The following is a 14,198-nucleotide window of genomic DNA, read 5'->3' as shown; positions in this document are numbered from 1 at the left end:
GTAAATGACAGTGCCTAGCAAATAGTTAGCAATCAGTAATTACTTATTCAATGAAACACAGCTGCATAAAATAATAATAATATGAATCATGATTCTCCAAAAGGGGAACTGAAACAAATACTTTTAAAAACTAATTTGACCAGCGAATCCTTTTTGTAACAATGCTCCCCATGACTCGTGTGCACAAGATATATTGGGAAATGCTGATCACATAAAACCATTTGATTTTAACAAGCTGAGGTCTAAAAAGAGAAAGTGACCTGTTTAAGGTCACACTGTATTTAATTTTTCTGGAGGCTTTCCAGTTAACTGAAACAACAACAACTTAAGTTTACAGTATAGCTGTGAATGCTTTTTAAATATTTTTTAGTCTAGTCAACACTAATACACATAGTTGAAATGTATGACAAGAATCATTCACAACTTCCATGTTCTTTGAAGGATCTCAATTATCTAATTGTTGCTAAATAGCTTGACAGCTGCTTTTACCTATTATGTTATCCAATTTAACAGGATAAATTCAGTGAGAGCTTAGGTTGGATAGGTACAGTTACTTTGTCATATCAAACTAGTTATCGTGATGAACTACTCAAAGATTTTACCCTCATACTTCAAATCAATTAAAATAACACTGACTTGACATTCTGGGTTATTACTAATTGTAAAACACTTTGTAAATATTAAATTTTGATTTGTCACAGTTCCAAAATTAGTATATAAAATTCAGATCAGCTGATAAAATAGAAAATCTAGACAGATTAGGAAATCTAGTGAAATACATCATAATGAAATACCAATTCCAATTCAATCTTTCCTCTTCCACTTTTCTTAGAAGTGCAATTGGCCAAACCCATTAATAAACTATAATATTGATTTTTCTCCATTTCACTATGTACTCTGAATTTTTAAATGTTTTCCCCCATTCATTGTTGAAGAAAATATTCTCAAAAATGAACATTGAATTATTTATGTTGCATTTATTTCTTATTCATTCAGCTGTTTAATATTGTAATTGGTGTCTCTCGTTTGATATATATTTAAAGTGCTGTCTCCAGATTTAATTTATGAAATACCCAATTTGGTTAGATGACATAGAGAAAGGAAGGGACTCAACTAAGGTTTGTAAAATATGTAAAGTCACACAGAATATATTGAAATCTTTGCCTATTGACTTCAGGAAATAAATTATTTTTCTCAATACCAAATACACCATGTCAATCAAAATTTCATAACCTTAGAAGTTAAAAGAATTAGATACAATATAAAGATCATGGCCATTGGGATTAAATGTGTTTTGACTTATATCTTAAATTTAGGTGAATGGGATATATATTTGAGAATGTTAATTAATATTTCTGAAACAAAATTTCCTAATTTGAATAAACTGATTAATATTATATATCTAAACATTTTGCCAGGAGAACTCATGTGGATAGTTTCTTATAGTGTCTTGAACAAGTATAGAGGAGACATTTAATAAACGTGGGTTCTAGGAATTTCCTCCTTTATATCAAGATTCATATCCTTCCTAACCAATATACTGAAGTAAATATGACTGCATAATGAACACTGCACAGAGAATGACAAGAACCAAGATTTGTAGACCACATTTTATGTCCCTTTTCTTTACATTTACATGGATTTGACCACAATGCCATTCTCTCCGAAGTTCTAAGCCTTTTAAGGAGAAGATTAATTCATTCCATATATGAAATATTAAGTTATTCTAAAAACCATAAGCTCTTTATGACTTTATACCCTTTGGATTATCATACTAAAAATTACAGATAAACTCAAACATATGTTGAATATCAACTATGAGCCAAACATATTTTATGCTTTCTTAAAGTATTTATCATAGAGCTAGAGTGAGTAATGTTTAAATTGCAATTTAAGTAAAAAGAGAAATTATTCCACTACAAGAGGGTTAAGGGAGTTATTTTCAGGTAAAGAGAATTAATTTGAGTGGGAAGTAAAGAAGAAGGAATAGGTAAAAGTGTCTCCCATATGTCTAGTTTTAATAGCTAGATATATAGGTGCTAGTTATTTCAATACACGTGATGTGGGGGGCTTAGAGTTTGGCAGAAATAAAATACAATTTTGCACGTGTTAAATTTTGAGAGATCTCAGAAAACAGGTCCCAGCTAAATTGTGCTTAATAAATACTAGGAGCCTAGCATTGAGAAAGAAATACCAATTGACTAAATAATTATACCATAAAGTAAGTGCTGAAAACCTGATAGTTAATAGAAGGATAGATGAAGAAAGTGAAAAAAAAAAGTGTATAGAGAAGTAAGTGTTACTGAAGGGAGGTTGTGATGCCACAGATATCTAAGAACTGTACTAGTTTCTAAGTGAGACTAACTCTATTAGGTGATACTAACTGTATTACTAACTGTGATAAGGTTAAGCAAGTGGCTGTTCATCACATGGGCTGCAGAGAGCTGAAGTATCACTCTAGTTGAAGTGTCTGTTGAATTTTTCAACATGGAAATCACTGGCTTTAACACAATAATTTTGAGGGAATATGCAATGCAGCACTCATACTGGAGTATACTTAGCAGGGTTCATAATAACAAGAGATAGAACTCGAGGGCATTATGCTAAGTGAAATAAGTAAAAAAAAAAAAAAAAAAGAGAAGACAAATACCGTATGATATCACTTAAAGCTGACCTCATAGAAACAGAGACTAAAATGGTGATTAACAGGGGCTGGAGGTAGAAGAAAAGAGATGTTGGTCAAAGAGTACAAACTTCCAGCTCTAAAATGAAGGAGTTCTGGGGATTGGAATCAAATGGACTGCAGGGTAATTGTAGTTATTGACACTGTATATGTACTAGAAAGTTGCTAAGAGAGTACATCTTAAATGTTCTCACCACGAAAAAGAAATGGTAACTATGTGATTGATGCAGGTGCTAGCTAACACTGTGGTGGTGATCATTTTACAATATATAAGTGTATCAAATGTTTGAAGACATATGTCACAGCACATTAAGAGGGAAATCAAAATAACTTTTGTAAGCTGGCATAAAGTGATCATTATTAAGCTTTGAAAAAAAGAACAATGCGTAATTTAATTTAGCAGTATTGTAAGTATAGCTACAAAACAGGATGCTCATGAGAAGTTATAATAAATAAAATATATTAAATACATAACTCAACTGTAGTAATCTGAGCGTAACTTGTATATGAAGCAAATCAAAACCAGTAATTAAGGTGGAAAGTACGTAAAGGAAGTGATTATATGTCAAATTTTTCACACTAAATTGAACCCAGAAAAGAGATAAACTTGTAATTTGAGAAACATAAATTCATATATACTTATAAATCACAATCTTTGACAGAAGTGGACAGCAATAATACATATTACTTTATAAGTAGAAAAGTATTCTAATTAAGGTGTCAAAAAGACCAACTCAGTATTACACATTCTTAGGAATTACTCAAGTCAATAATTGAGAAGAAATTATTGAATAGATTTCTTGGGCTGGTACTGAAGTGATGGCTAAAGAATGGAGAATACAAGACCTTGCTGTTCTATAGGAAGTCATAGACTGTAGGATCCCATGATCTAGAAGCAGCAGAGAAAAAAAAAAGAACTTGACAATTTTGAGGAAACAATCATATTTAAAAATACAGAACAGACAACACAAACTATAAAAAATTAAGAAATATATAAAAAAATATTGATGTTTGGTGTTGTTGTGGACCTCCATAGAGACTTCAAATTGTGTTTTTTGTGAATTTTCCACTCTCTTTATTCACCAAGATTATTTTTATAAACACATGTGCTTATTACAAATAACAACAATAGAAAAATTATACAACTAAGTTAAATTGTAAAACTCAAAAGTCCACCAGACAACAAGAGTACCAAAATCCTGGTTGAAACCAAAACCAAAACCAAACCCTAATCTCATTATTATTATTTGCTAGTTCCTGGTATTGATTAGAAACTGGCTGCAGTTGGATGTCCTATTTAGCGGGAAGTAACCTCCTCTAAACATACTGAATTCCCTTGGATCTCAGCAATGTGCTAAGTGACATACAAAATATTTATCCTATATATTTCTGTATCTCTATATCTATCTATCTATCTATCTATCTATCTATCTATCTATCTATTACCTATAGAAAGAGGAATGTAACTTCTTCATTTAAATGTAATTATAAGATACATATTGCAATAGTATTTTTATTCTTCAAGATAGGTGATTTTCTTAGCCATTAAAAATATTAAATGATGAAGAGATGTAGTTCATGAGACTGGCTTCTGAAAACATAAACTGAAGACTTTGGTTCAAAGAAATGTCATCTTATTTGTCAAAGTTTCCCCCTTCCATTTTTTTTCAATGCTTCCCTTCTTTCTTTCTTTTTTTTCATATATATGTATGAATATACATATATATATATATAAAACCTTGAAAAGTAACATAATAATCTACCTAACTAATGCAATAATGTAAAGTCCACTTAATTTCTGAAGGCACGATTCTTTACACAACCTGTGCAAAATAGATTTCTCATGGTGTATTTTGTGGAAAATTTAGTCTCTAATTAATCTATAATAGATGTACTGGTTGGATCTCAGAATGAGGGCTACATATTTTGAAGAAATGCTAGATACTGAGGGCCACTGAATTGAAATTGAAATTTATTTTAAGGAGAAATAAACAAAAAAACATCACTTACATATAAAAAGTATGTAACTGGACATGAGATAAAGAGTCAAGAAGAAAATCTGCTGGAAATCTACCAGTATCATTTTTTTCTCTATGATTGATATGCATGCTTTCTGTTTCCAAGCATGCTAATTTATTTCTTTATTTTTTCTGATTCTTCTCAGACAATTTTATCAGTGAATATCTTTACATTTTCAGTAAAAGCAGCTTCACTTTTCTATTCTCTCAGTCAAAATGGTGGGAGGCGTTCTTTACTTTTCCCCTGCTCACACTCCACATGCCATCCAGAAGCAAGTCCCATCAGTTCTAGCTTCTTAATATAAACCGAATCCGGCCACTCCACATGCTGTTCACTCCTCTGCACCTGGTCCGAGTCTCCTAAGTGGATTATCACTAAAGACTCTAAGCCAAAATAGCCGTAGAGATACCTGACTCTTGATTTCTGAGTTGTGAATTTCAGCCCCACAGTTGGGAGTAAAGGTACTTTAAAATAAAATCTTAAAAACAAAGAAAGAAACAAAACTAAAAGGTGCTTAACATTGCCCTCAGTTCAACTAAATTTTAGATAGGCTTCCTCCTGACTACAGACTCCTCACCTCCCTTTTCTTACAACATTTGCTTCAGAAACAAACAAAGAAAACAAAACAAAAAAAAAAAACCAACAAAAACCAAAAAAAGGGAACACAAAAAACCATTTCATTTATAAATTCTTTCTCAGACCCTTTGAGATGAACATCTTTTCCCAGCCTCCTGCCTATCTACAACCTCTCTGCAACCCAGGACTGTCTTTCTCAAGGATCCGATAGTCACTACTCATCTCTGTGAAATAGAATCATCTAGGAAGACAGAACCCCCACCTCTCAGTGTGTGTGAGGGAGTAGGAGCCTCACTTCCATGGTCACCAGACAGCAAACACAAACACAAATAGCCTAATCATAATGCCCAACCTCCCTTTAATTCCTTCTATGGCTCTTCTACCAGTTCACTCCAGAACTTAAAACTCTCCTGCCTTTTGTCTCAGTGTTATTGAGTTCAATCTCTCTCCTACTGCAGTAGTATTGGTCCCTATTGGAACAGTCTTGAATAAAGTTTCTCTTGCCTAACCTATCCAGTGCAATTTAAAAAAAAAGAAACATGATTCCTTATAAAATAGCCCTGCTTCACTTACTGGCACTTCCTCTCCTTATCATCTTGCTTTATTTTTCTGTGCAGCACTTAGCAGCATCTGGTATATCATATGTGCATTTTTAGTGTAGTGTCTGCTCCCCACAAGAACATATAACAGCCTTTATCTTTTTGTGCACTGCTATATCCAGTTTCTTGAAGAGTATCTAAAACATAGTAATCACTCAATAAAAATTTAATTTCTACTTACTCTGAAATTTAAGAAGAGGACTTTAGACTTGTTATTCAACATGAGTTGCTACAGAAAGGATATTTTATATTTTCATTCTATTTCCCTTTTTTTATTACCAATCAGAACTTCTACAATCTATAGAGTGAACTAACAAAGAGAATCATTTCTATGTTGAGGCTTTTAGAATAATATATAAAACATTTTAGTGAATATAAAAATAGAGCATAAATTGTTTTTCAAGGTTTAAACTTTACATCACAGGAAAAAAAAGCAAAAATAAGGTAATTTTGTGATCATAAAACGTTTCTCCACATATATTACCCACTCTCAACAGATCCAGATATGAAATATGTGCAGGAATTAAACATTTTAGTACATCTTGTTTGTTTTAATTTTGTGGATATGTTGATTGCAACACTTCATTGTGTTTTCCTCTTTAATTTGGCCACCAGAAAGCAAGAACAAGTAATTAGCCAGTCTCTAGCAAAGGAGACCTATTTCTCTGTAGTAATTTTATTCTAGCTTTTAAAAAATTCTTCCAAACTCATTTCTCTTTGAAAATGGGTCAGGTCATACATAAACAAACATAAAATAAAGTGCTATTTTTTTCTATATAAAACTTATTTGCCCTCAAAATTATTAAAAAATATATTTGGTTATCTCTATGTAATATTTTTGTAATTGTAACTAGTGAGTAGGAAGTCCTTCGTATCCTTTTCACTGTGGTATTTTGTTATGCTTTTCAAACTAAGGAATGCAGCAGTGTGCTGGTAGTATATCAAACCAAAGAGGAAAAAAATCCATCTGTTCAGAAGGAGAATGTTAATATATTATCTGTAAAAGAAAACTAAGTAATTCAGCTGGAAATCTGATTAAAATAAACACAGCTTTTGGGAAAATAAAATTCAAAAGTCACAAAAATGGTTAGTCTAAAACATTATAAAAGAAAATTCACTCCCTCGGTCGGATGGGCTTATCTCTTCCTCTATGTATAGCATGCCAGGTTGAATTGTTTTCTATCACTGCCAGGGATAATATCATAGAGAATATCCTAATATCCACATTCTTTATTCCCTCTAGCTAACCAGAAAAATATGGCAGAGTGTAGTCCCTACTACATTAGGGAATATTTCAGCAATTACAGTTAAGAATGTAGTGGTAATTAACTTACAGATTTTGTGTGGTCATGGCAGCTCAATATTAAAGTACTGGGTTTCCAATGAGTGAAAAATCTGAGAAAACATATCTTTGGCATTCCTGAGAAAAGCATATGAGTCTTAATCTCATTTATCTCCAAAGAAGACTATTGATATTCTACAATTTAATGAATAACTCCCCTACAATGAATGCCTGAAAATAAAAACTACTCTGGAAACAGCAATAGTCACTTTTTAAAGAAACCTCACAAATACAGAGAAGAGTGATAACTCCCACCTACACACCACCAAGGAAGGATGACCTAAGTTTATCCAAGCTCTTAAACTTGAAAACTGTCTTTAGAAATTATTAAAAGTTCATTTGTTAACTGCAATATCTAGCCAAGACAAGTACTGTATAGGAATTGATGAATCACTTTGGTCTTTTTTTGTAAATACCACAAAACAAAATATTTTTATTGTAAATTCTCTAAACAAATTGTAGAGACAAGTTTATCTCAGTCAGCCTTTCATACAGAGGTGTTTACTAGGGCATAATAATATTCAATATTTATAAATCTTACTGAATGTATTTTTATGTCACAGTGGCGACAAAAGAACTATTCAATTGATGATTTTGTCATATTTTATGGTTTGTCCAGTACGGCTGTGTTCAGTTCTATTGCACTCTGTCCTAATTTTTTTTTTTTAATTTTTTTTCAATGTTTATTTATTTTTGGGACAGAGAGAGACAGAGCATGAACGGGGGAGGGGCAGAGAGAGAGGGAGACACAGAATCGGAAACAGGCTCCAGGCTCTGAGCCATCAGCCCAGAGCCTGACGTGGGGCTCGAACTCACGGACCGCGAGATCGTGACCTGGCTGAAGTCAGACGTTTAACCGACTGCGCCACCCAGGCGCCCCTGTCCTAATTTTTAAGTTACAATCTATTTATTGTAAATACTGTAAAGTTGTGTGTAAAGTTTTGCTGAGCTACAGAATCTATTCCTCTTTCATGAATAATAACACAAAGGTAACTTACAAAAATCACTTTGCTAGAGATTTTCATCTACTGTGTGTAATAAAACATGAATTGCTTGCATGTGAAAGCTTCTTTAAGGGAGTTTTATTTCTGTATGATGTAGTGCATATCATGCTAGGAAGACAATATTGACATAAAGTCGCAAAAACATTTGTTATCAAGATATTAAAATTCTTGTGTCACGTTGGAATTCTAAAAATTTGGGGAAGACCTAAGCTCAAGAAAGACAAATGAAATTTTTAGTTGTTGTCTTTAGAAATAAGGTGTGTTATTTCTTATTGTACTCATAGCATTGCCTTGTGCATGATACACTGAGAACTTGTTATGAAAATGACAAGTGTTTCTCAGTGGTTTGCAGCCCGTTGGTTTCCATTTCTTCTGGCCCATCCATGTTTCTTTTTTCTTTTTTTAATTTTTGATTTTTGAGACAGAGAGACACAGAGCATGAACGGGGGAGGGTCAGAGAGAGAGGGAGACACAGAATCTGAAGCAGGCTCCAGGCTCTGAGCTCTCAGCACAGAGCCCAACACGGGGCTCGAACTCACGGACTGTGAGATCATGACCTGAGCCGAAGTTGGACGCTCAACCAACTGAGCCACCCAGGGGCCCCTGGCCCATCCATGTTTCAACTGAAATATGCAACCTTTCTAAATTTTAATACAAGAAAAAGAGATGGTATATTGAAAACAACAAAAACCCCCACAAAATAAGAGAATAAGACAACTTGTACTAATGTCCTAGGTACATCCCTGCATTTGCTCTATGCTACAGCCAGAACAGAAAATTCTGGAGTCCTACCATTCTATTTCTCTTGTAGGAGGGTAGAAGACTTATGTGGGATATAGTGTTAAGAATGTCAGCGGACCATCCTTTCATTTTCCAGGCCCCAATTAATATGCTCCAAGGGTAATGTTGACCTGGTTGTATCATCTAATTCCACTTGAAGAATGGTATATTATTCAATATTGAAAATGACTTCAGTTTTTAAAAGGCCTAAAGCACCTGAATGAGATACAGTATTAGGAATTAGGGTTTATAAACCTAGTTCTTTAGGAGCCTTGCCTTATTGTATATACTCCATGATACTTATTCTAGGTCTTTTCTGGCCATTCTAAAAGACTGTTCCATTTAATGGCCGTGGAAAGAAAATTATTCCCTTTGACTACATGAAAGCAGGGCTCTCTAGATACTATTTTAGGAAAGAATATTCTTTATCACTTGTTAAAGTCCCAGGCAACAAATTAGCTCTGTCTATTTCTACGTCTACCTTAAACTATCGAGTTTGCCAAAAAAGCACAGTCCACAATAATGGTGACTTCTCTTAACACCACACTCCCTTGGACAAAGAGCTTATGTGTCTAAGTCAAAGTTAGTTCTTTCTCTATTTTGCTTCTATAACACTCTGTGGTCACATCTATCATAGCACTTACAAGTGATATATTCTTGACTATTCTGATTTCCAAGGGGGAACAAAAGGGGTGTTTTGTTTTAGTTTTGCTTTTAAATTCTGTGTGACCAATACTTAGTGCAGAATATGTAAGTAACAAATCTCCATTAATTAAATTAAACTTAAAAAAAATCCCACGACAGAAGCGCCTGAGTCAGTTAAGTGTTTGACTTCCACTGAGGTCATGGTCTCACAGTCTGTGAGTTCGAGCCCCACATCGGGGGCCCTGTTCTGACAGCTCAGAGCCTGAAGCCTGCTTCAGATTCTGTCTCCCTCTTTCTCTGCCCCTCCCCACTCATGCTCTGTGTCTCTCTCTCAAAAATAAATAAACTTAAAAAAATACCATGACAATTTTTTCTAATACAGCTGGAAAATAAACCCCACACATCTAAACTGTAAAACTGGCTACATTTTCATTCTATTCTTGAAGATACCCTTCCTCTATTTTTCACCAAACTAACTTTCCAGTTCAATAATAAACTTTCTTAGTTTAAAATTAGAGCATGATTGTCTTACTGAAACTAAAATTCATTATAACCGAGAAGAATATTTAGGTAACTTCTAAGAGCTCTCACAACAGGTCCCATGAGCTCTATAGAAAAAGGCATAATTAAATTAGTTTGAAATAAGTAGAAATTTTGTTCATGGACTCATACTATGAAATACAAGGACAGAAAGAGAAAAAGAGGGACATTGCAAATATGGAAGGAAGGACAGAAAGAAGAACAGACAGAAGGAAGGGAGGAAGGGCGGGAGGGAGAGAGGTGGCAGGGAGGAAGGAAAAGAAGGGATAAAATGTTTGAAGGCCAGAAAGAAAAACTACTAAGTTCAAGAAAGCACCTGGGTAATACAGGTGACGAGTATGTGTACCATATCTTCCTAGATGAAGCTTTCACGAATAAAGGTCTTTCCCCCCCTCCTTCATTTTATCATCAGTGTCATGCCCATAACAATAAGCAGTTGGACAAATTGACAAATTTATCATTTTGACATGCAATTTTCTGGATCCCTTTTGCAAAGCCATGCTTAAGTTGTGAAGGTATTTCAGTATGAGAATAAATTGATTATGATGTTTTACAGATATTTATGTTGAATTATATTTTTCCTCTTTTAAATCTGTGTTCCTAAATTTTCCATGGGATGTGTATACATTTCAGATGCTAGTAATTACAAGGATTAAAATAACTGCAGACCACAGAAAACAATATACTTAGACTACTAGGTTAAAGTGAGTAACCAGTATCCATCTATGTGTGTAGGCTAGCTGCTTTCACAAAATATTAAAGCACATTGTATCAAGTAAATTATGTTTTAGATTTAGTGTATTTTAACTTTTATCTGGTATGATTCAAAGTTTCAGAAACATGAAAAGAATACAAACAATCCTTTATATCCTCTGCCTGGACTGACAATAGTTTATTGTGCCAGCGATTGGAAATGGGACTGCTAAGGGAGGAATTAAGATTAAATAATGCTATAAAGATGAGGTCTTGATATAGTAGCATTAGTGTCTTCATAAAAAGAGACAAAAGAGAGAAAGCTTCTGCTCTCTCTCCTGCCTCCCCTACCTGTGCATGTACAAAGAAGTCCTGTGAGCATACATTGAGACAGTGGTCACCTATCAGCCAAGGGGGGATGCTGCAGAACAAATTTACACTGCTGGCCCCTTGACCTTGGATTTCCTAGCTGCCAGAACCATGAGAAATAAATTTCTGTTAAACCACCAGTCTGTGGACTTTTGTTATGGAAGCCCAAACAGATTACCAGAGGAGTATGCAGCATCATCAGTTCTGACATTCAAACAAAATTTTGGGTGGCGGGTCTGTCCTATCTTCATGGGCTGATGAAAACAATTGACGAGGTGAACAGCGTATCCAGGTGATGATCACCACCACTGGGGGTCTTTCCCTTTTTTGGCTTGCTAACTGACTCTGGGGCCTGCTGGGCAACACGTACTTTGAGGCGCTGCGTGCTGACTAGTGTGCTCTTTGAGCTGTATTTCTGCCCGCTGGAGAGTTTGTGATTTGAGCTGTACTTGTTTGCTGAGTCTCACCAAGCCTCTGGTTTAGATTTAGCTGACCTAACTTGGAAGTTTCTATAATTGGCATTTAGGAATAGGAGTATGGTACTGGAACCATCCTGGATGTGCTTCTGATTGTGTGCCTTGGCCTAGTCCTATGTGTGTGTCTCAGGTTGAATTGTGTTTCTTGATTCAGCACAAGCTGTGACTGGCATTAGGCTCAAGGGAACAGCTCTTACCGTGTGAACACTGGGTGTTATTTCAGTGAGGCACTGGCCCCTATTCTATAGAGTGCTCAAGGGAAAGACTGATAACCTATGTAGTATATATGTAGACCCATCAGATGGTCACTAGTACAAAGGAAATATAGTCATCTGATGTCATGCTGAAGTCTACATCGTTCAAAGCAGATGTCTCTTTAGGACTCTACAGGGGCGTCTGGGTGACTCGGTTGAACGTCTGACCTTGGCTCAGGTCATGATTTCATAGTTCTATTCCTGAGAGCCCTACATCGAGCTCCCTGCTGTCAGCACAGAACCCGCTTTGGATCTTCTGTCCCCGTTTCTGTCAGTCCCCCTCTTGCTTGTGCTCTATTTCTCAAAAATAAATGAAACATTAAAAAAATTTAAAAAAGAAAAAAGACCCTGTAAAATGCCTTTGATGCTCCTAACACACAGACTTATAGGAAAAACTGCCCACGACACCCTTATGACACCATAAAGGGATTAGGGAGTAATTCAAGTTTGATTTAAATCCAGGGTCCTTAACCTCAATAAACAACTATTGCCATTGAGGAGACTCCTAACCATGACAAACTGATCTGAGTTTCTTTGGAGGAAGAAACTCGTAAATATTAGCAGAGTGGAATCACCCCCTGAAGCATAACCAGTAACCACAAAAAAATCAACCAATAGATAGATAGATACCTAAGTATATAGTGAATTAAAAAAAAAAAAGACTCTGGAAAAAAAGGCCAAGAATTTGATCCAACTGGAAATCTAAAAATATATTAAAATCATTTGCACAACAGAACAATAAATGCACACTAATTCACTTTTACATGTCAAAACATAGGTCCTGAATTTATTTTAACATCTGCTAAAATGCACCATTTGGAAAATCTACATTATTTTAATGGACACTGGATCTCAAATTACATTTTAGCCTGGAAATCTCACTATATTTAAATAAGGTATCCCTTACATTCTTAGGGAAGTTACCAGGCATAAAACAGAATAGGAATGCCTCACACCAACCACCTGAACATTTGCTTTGCCTAAATTCTCCATATTCATGAAGCCTATTGCCATAATAATGAGTATGGACTCTCTGACTTGATGAGTAATACCTTAAAATAAAATTAAGTCTTAGACATTTAAAATTGCCTTTGTAAAGTAGGATTCCATAACTTTCCCTTGGTAAAATAGTTAATATGACCTGTGGTAGGCAGAATAATGGTCCCCTTAAAGATGTCATGTCTTAAACTCAGACTCAACTATATTGTGTTATGTGGCTAGGGAGAATTAAGGTAGCAGTTGGAATTAAGGTTGCAAGTCAGTTGACATTTAGGTAGGGAAATTAGTCTCAATTATCTGTGTGGGCCAATATAATCACAAGTGTCCTTAAATGAGGTAGAAAGAAGGGGAGGTCACGTTGATGTAATGTGAGAATGTGACCCACATTTGCTGGCTTCAAATAAAGATGGATCCAGAAAGAGAGCCATGAGCTAAGGAATGTAGGAAGATAAATTTGTATTGTTTTAATCCACTAAGTTTGTTGTCATTTGTCACAGCACCTATAGAATACTAACACACGGCTCAAAATAAATCAAAACATGGCTGTCAAGAATTCAAATAAGACCTATTTAGAAAAAGGGAAAGTTATCTCCACTACTTTTCCATTTATGTAACTTTAGTGCCATAGTTCTATCTACCGGGGTTCCCACATCCACTATATTAGAATTAATGATTGCATTCAATCAGTGATTGGCAATTATTTTGCTATAATAGATTTGGCTAATATGCTGTTTCTGTTCTTATTTCAGTGATTTGTTGCCAAAGTTTGCCTTCACCAAGTTCCCCATGAGGAATCTCAACGGTTTGCCGTTGTATTCAGTGTTTGCAGGCAAGATCTTAACCTGATCCAACATTCTCCAGGAAAACAGGTATGGCATTATATTCATGTCATCCTCCTCTGTGGTGATTCATTTGACACACTCATCTAAGACATATACATATTTAGAAATGATCTCACAGAGAAGGTGATGGGGGTATTGTTTTATTTAAGATATAAGGTCCCATGACCTCAACTAAATTTCTGGACATCATTTGATCAGTCAAGGCCCCTCCATCTTTGCAAATGTGATGGAAGTTATTGACTCTTTCAGCATCTACAACATTAAAATAAGCCCACTATCTTCAGGGAATGTTTTCATTCTGGAGGCCACATATTCCTTAGCTATAAATTTTCTTAATTTCATTTATTCTGTTACTCACAAACCAGCCCACTATGAAC

Source organism: Felis catus, chromosome D1, assembly GCF_018350175.1.
Source record: "Felis catus isolate Fca126 chromosome D1, F.catus_Fca126_mat1.0, whole genome shotgun sequence".
Taxonomy (NCBI): domain Eukaryota; kingdom Metazoa; phylum Chordata; class Mammalia; order Carnivora; family Felidae; genus Felis; species Felis catus.
Note: the sequence above shows the minus strand (reverse complement) of the source record.